Source organism: Heloderma suspectum, chromosome 3 (assembly GCF_057233095.1).
Source record: "Heloderma suspectum isolate Gila_16-S chromosome 3, 16-S_ref, whole genome shotgun sequence".
In the NCBI taxonomy this organism is placed as follows: domain Eukaryota; kingdom Metazoa; phylum Chordata; class Lepidosauria; order Squamata; family Helodermatidae; genus Heloderma; species Heloderma suspectum.
This window is the reverse complement of record NC_139460.1, coordinates 258,898,973-258,905,135: the sequence shown is the minus strand read 5'-3', so window position 1 is coordinate 258,905,135 and position 6,163 is coordinate 258,898,973. Positions and strand designations below refer to the sequence as shown.

The 6,163-nt window shown below is 43.5% G+C and overlaps 1 long non-coding RNA gene across 4 annotated transcripts in view; it reads left to right on the top strand.

Moving 5' to 3' along the window:
• Positions 1–766: 766 nt before the first annotated feature.
• LOC146351077 (uncharacterized) overlaps positions 767–6,163 on the top strand; it is a 28,454-nt gene continuing 23,057 nt past the window's right edge. Inside the window, exon 1 of one of the 4 annotated variants that reach the window (XR_014789505.1) lies at positions 767–933. This is a non-coding gene — a long non-coding RNA (uncharacterized LOC146351077). The remainder of the gene's footprint in view (positions 934–6,163) is intronic. The other 3 variants (XR_014789503.1, XR_014789504.1, XR_014789506.1) reach the window with 3 other exon arrangements.

Genomic DNA, 6,163 nt, shown 5'->3' with positions numbered 1-6,163 from the left:
AGGAGGATGGAGCTAGAGTTCAAAGCACTTCTATTACTGGGGATACAGGCCTCCGCTTGATCCATATGGATTATAACCATAATACTAATAAGAAAAACCAACCTTTTCTATCTAATACCAAAATCCTAGCTAAGCAGAATCCGTCCATTCTTATGCACCCAAGCTGGTTATTATTTTTGCAATCCACTCATAACAGAAATGAAGCTAACTTTAAATGCAGCATCACTATTTTAATTACAACCAAAATATATTCTATGATAACATCTGGCACCCAGGCCTGAAGCTCTTCCCTTAAGTCCATGCCTAATTTCTATCAGAAGATCAGAGGTACATTTTGGCTGGGTTTTGTGCAGCAAGATTATTTTGTTTCTAAGTTATGGCAACTGACAGTCTTTAAGATAATAGGAATCAAGCACTATGGAGGTCCCACAGATGTGATGCATCTGCTGTATATCCTAGAATACTGGCTCTAGGAATGAAGGTAAACACTGGATTTCTAACTAGAGTCCTTCCCATTCTGTTTCTGGTGCTATTTTATGCTGACTTCATTGGCAGTGCACCACAAGGGGCAAGGTTGGGTGACTGTCTCCCCTGCAAATATGACTTGCTTCTTTAAAAACAAACTCCTGCATATGAAATTGTAGCCGCTGAGAAAATAAGCAGCTCTTCTACACTTCCCCCCACCACACACAGTTTACATATGTGAGGCAAAATGTGTCCCACCCCTTCTCAAGTAATCCTCCCCCCCCCCGCCCCAGTGCTGCTGTCTGACTGATTAGCTCTTTGCTATCTCAGCACTGGATTCTACCGACCTCCCAATATGTCCACAAGTGCATTACTGTCTTGACTGGTAGGTTCTCTTCTTAATCAGACCTGGATTCTTCCTCTTCCTCCTCCACCTCAAAGTTGGCTTATTTATCTGAAATCTGACTGGTAGGTCCCAGCCTTTTAAATTTTTTTATTTAATTTAAATTTGATAACAACACTCCTCAATTCTCCTTAATCCACAGCTCTTTTGGTAAATTTTGTGTGTGTGTGTGTATGTGTGTGTGTGATCATGTGAGAATCTGTCCTAACAGCTATATAAAATATGCACCAGCCCATGTGTGCATGCAAATACAGCAGTTGCTTGCCTTGCAGCCTTGTGCAATATGGACATGCAAAGCCTGGGCTTGAGTGCTCCCAGATGCCTTTTCACTTAGGAATGTAGCCCCTGAAATGGCAGGAGGGGCCCATTCTGGCCCCCCAAGGGAAAGGGGAGGGGACTTGTTACACAGATACTAAGGATGCAGCGTGACTTGTTCAGCAGATACTGAAGATGTGGCAATATTGGAGCCATTCTGTCCAGAAGAGATAAAAGACTAGAGTTTTGTCTGATGAGACACCAGCCAGCACATGATTTCCCTCTTGATCTGGGCTTGTTAAAAGGGCAGTGCTCTGCTGGAAGCTTGAAACCCCTTGGCCTTTGAATCTTTTCCTCCTATTTGCCCCCCATAAGGTCTTCCTCCAGCATGCTTTTGTTTGACAGCTGGGAAATTGTTTACCCCATTTTAAACAATGAAAGCAGAGATTCCAAGGCCTTGTGAAAAGGGAGAGGCCTGCCCAACCCTGTGGAATGTCGATACTCTTTAACTGCCCCCTTATGCACCCAAACTATCTGATTTAGACCTTTTAAAGTGAATGTGCCCTATTTTTTTAAAAGCCCCCAAATATGAGGAGTATGCATGTCTGTGCTGTCAGGGAGCAGGATGTACAAAGGTCCTGAACATGAGTTGCTTTGTGTTTTTGTTCTAGCTTGGATTCCTGTGCTCTGTCTGTAAACCCTTACTGTAACTTACTGTAAGCTAAATATTTGCCCCCAGCAGCATCCTGTGGTAATGAGTTCCACAACTGCAAGGGACAGCAGTTAGTTTGAGCAAACATTTCCTTCAGTGAGTTTTGAATGTGCTGTCTAAGTAGGCAGATGGACACAAGCATCCCTCCTTTTCAGGACAGAAGGACAGAAGCTAATACAAAAACTGCATGACCTGCAGATTTTTCTGTGGAGTTTTTAACACGGAGCTTGCTATGGGATGATGGTACTTTTGTTTCTGCTTTTTACTTTGTTTTGGACTTACAGATAATGTGTGTTCTCTGTGAACCTAAGTGCAAGCATGCCCTGCCAGAAAACTCCTCGCAGGCAACCAGACTCTCTCAGAAAGGATTCAAACCTGTTGTTTTCCATTGGAAATTACGGTCATGGAAATAGGAGTTTCTTGTCCCTCCTCTCATGCCATAGTGCCTGCTCCTTTCTCACTTTGCATACTATGTTTGTGGCAAATGTCTATTTTACTGTTCTTATGGGCCTGTTTTTATGTTACTGGAGATGTGTGGTGGCTCCTCTCACCTGTGTGGCTAGATCCCAGACTGCTCTGCTAACTTTTGGAAGCTTGATATAATGTGGTTGGTGGGTGGGGAATCATGCGGGAGGGACCATGGAGTTCATCTAGTCCAGCCCTCTGCTCAATGCAGGAACTACAGTGCAGGATGCAAGTGCAGCATCGCTGACAGATGGCCATCCAGCCTCTGCTTAAATGACAGAGAAAGAGAGCCCATCCAGACAGTCTGTTCACTGTCCAATAGTTCTTACCGTTAAGAAAGTTACTCCTAACATTTAGCTAAAATGTTCTCCCTTGCAATTTCTACCTGTTCATTGTAGTCCTGACCTCTGGAGTAACAGAGAACAGTTCTCCTCATCTGCACAACAGCTACCTTCTGCCAGCCCCCAGAGAGCTGAGGAGCTGACATGGAAACTTCTGTGTGATTTCAGACATTCATAGTTGATCAGCACAGCCAAGGACCCAACCATGAGGGACTAGCAATCACACGCTACTCCAGTGAAGTTATTAGGAGGCCCTGTCCCTCTTACATTTGTGTAGTAATGTCACACACCCTGAGCTCCTTGAATAGGATCAGCTGCTAATCAGAACAGAGTAACTTCTGATACTCCTAGTTAGTTTTTCCTTGAAACCTCACTGTGCACTCATTTCAATGCATCATAGAGAGCCAGTGTGGTGTAGTGGCAAGAGTGTTGGACTAGGAGCTGGGAGATCCGGGTTCTAGTCCCCACTCAGCCATGGAAGCTCACTGGGTGACTTTGGGCCAGTCACAGACTCTCAGCCCAACCCACCTCACAGGGTTGTTGTTGTGAGGATAAAATGGAGAGGAGGAGGATAATGTAAGCCACCTTGGGTTCCTTGCAAGAGGAAAAAAGGTGGGGTATAAATGCAATAAATAAATAATAAATAGAGGCTTCCTGTGAATTGTTGCTTAATTTTTAGAATCAAATATGCCTGGGGCTTAAGTCTACCTCAAAGGCACACACTGTGACCAGCAAACATTGCCCTCTCTATCAAATATGTTCATTCCTCGCTAGTGAGGGAAAGGCACTCTGCACAGACTTGAAATAACTTTTTAATTGCTTCACAACTTCCAGGTCAAACCCTTGACACAAGAAACTGTTTCTGGGGCTTCTTCTTGGTGTACCCTACCTAGCTCAGCTTAACTCCTGGAACTAATACCCCAGAATCCATAGAAAGGGGGAAGACAATGAGTAATCCAGATAGCTGCCTCACTCATACCATTTTATTCTGAACATTATGACATCCCATGGCTGCAGAATAAATAAACTTTCTTCATCTTGCAACTAATTTGCATGCACCGAGCTTATTGGTTGGACTGTTCACTGGAGCTCCATTTTAAAATGAAAGCAATCTTTCTTCTACAGCCCGCCTGCATTAGAATTGATGTTATCAGATTGGGGCCCTCTGGTGGTTGCTTTGGTGCCTGCAAATTTTCTTGGCTGCTGACTACCATAAACTTTATTCACTTTCCAGTTGCACTGGTGTCTCCTTTGCAACTGTACCATTTTAGTTGGTGTAGTAATAAAGTTTAGAGCTCTGTACTAGATTTCTGACTACTGCCAGGTTTCTAAGTACTTCCAGTCTGTGCTGAGTTTTTCACACTATCTGCAATAATTCAATGGGGGGAAATGGTTCAAAGTACAATAATAATTCCCTATTTTCATTGGTCAGAATTTATAAACATAATACTCTTAACTTAGGTGAGGCTTAAACCTATCCATAGCTTCTTTCCTGGAACCTTGGGAATGGTAACTTCATGAGAGTAGTGAAAATGCTTCATAAGGGCTCCTTGAATATCTTGCAAACTAGAATTCCCAGGACTCATTGGGGATGGGACAGTGGGAGGAGCCTGCACAGTTTAATGGAGGCATACAGAATATGTGTGAGCAAGTACATGGACAGTTTGCAAAGGGATGTGTGTATTCTATGCTTTAAAAAAAGTTCTGCATGAAGATATGTCTGATGCTACACCAAGAAAAGCTGAATTCTGTTAAACTATAGACCAGGGTTGGGCAACTTGTGATCCTCTGATACTTTGCTCTACAGCTTCCATCAGTCCCAGCCAGCATAGCCAACAGTGAGGCATTATGGGAGTTGTCAGCCAAAACATCTGGAGCATTGGTTAACCACCCCTTCTATAGACATTATGCAAAATAATTTATGCAGACCAATGCAAATTAATTTCTTCTGCTTCTGCTCATCAGGGGGAAAGGCAGGGAACAACTGGGCATTGAAGCCCCATTCCACAGCCAGTGAAAATGTCCAGTCATCTCTCTGGCTTCTGAGATCTCACCAGGCATTGCCCCCACACTTCCAAAGTCAAGCTTATCCTTTCCACCTTAAGGACTGGAAACAAACATTTTAAAATGGAGCTTTTCATGGTGCTGAATTCTGCACCCATTAGCAAATGACATATTATTACAACTGCTGGCCAACCATTCCTTTTTAAGGTGAATTGTTGGTTTATAGGCCAGGGTGGCTGGTTGATGTTTCATCAGAAGGAGCTAATGGTTTAAGAGTCAGCTTCTTGGCTTTTGGGAATCTCTGTGTTTCTGAATTAGATACCCATCAGAACTTGGGGAAGGTGAGAATGCTCCACTTGAGTGGAAGGGACAGAAGTATGTATGAGAGAATAAAGCCGTTAGCAATTTGAAGAGGCAAAAGCTGCCCAAGATGCTCATTCATGCCAACAAAGTTCCTAAGGGTGCAAACATATGCATGTTTAGACAGAAACAAATCCTTCAGCTCCCAGCATTCCCCAGCCAGCATGGCTGGCTGGGGAATGCTGGGAGTTGTAGGACTTTTTTCTATCTAAACACACATAGGATTGCACCCTTATGCAGTTTGAAGCTTTGGGGACTTGCTTGTCTTTGTGAGAATCTGTGAGATGAGAATCTTATAACCAGTGCTTAATTTCTAGGGGGAAAAAGACCCCCGGGGCTCACATCTGCCTTAAAACACCACACCCTGATCTGAAATTTCTTCCCCCTAATCCCTGGTGCCTGGAGACTCTTTAGAGTTACTCAGTGGTGAGAAGCATGCACTCTGCACCTGCTTGGCCCCCTTTGATCTATTCTTTCTCAATAACAAAATATTATTGAAGAAATAATATTTTAGGCTTGAGTCCTGGCATTGAAAACTGCTGTGAAAGCTGAGCCCTAGTGAGCTTCAGCACACACTACACTCTTTTGTCATTCTACTCAGGCTATGATTCTATATCTACTTACCTGTGGGCAAGCCCCATTGAATTCAACAGGACTTATTTCCAAGTAGTCATAGGATCATACTGTCAGTCTCCTTGATAATTATAGGTTGACATGATCATGAACGTAGCGGGATTGGATCGATTTCAAAATAGAATTACTTCACACTGTAGTGATGGTTTGATTAACCTGAGATAAGGGACATTGAATGGAGCTGTGATGTTGTGAAATAAGAAACAAGGTGGCTACACAAGGGGTGACCTTTTTGGAAACAAGGGCACAGTAGGGCTTAATTTGCAGCAGGGCTCAACCCCAGCAGAACATGTGAGCTCTGCCCCAGAATTTGCCTTCATTGTTAGTCATACCTCAGTCCCTTCAATTGTTCATTTAAATACCAAGTGATTGTAAGTTTTGCCTGTTTTCAAAAGGGAACACTCATTGGGAGAGGCTGACTGCGTTCTCCACAAGCAAGGCCTTTGAATGACTTTGAGGCTGAAGGCTCAGGTGTGGAACATGTGGAGTTTGCACACTCAGAGAATAGGCAGAATGCCTTTCTTG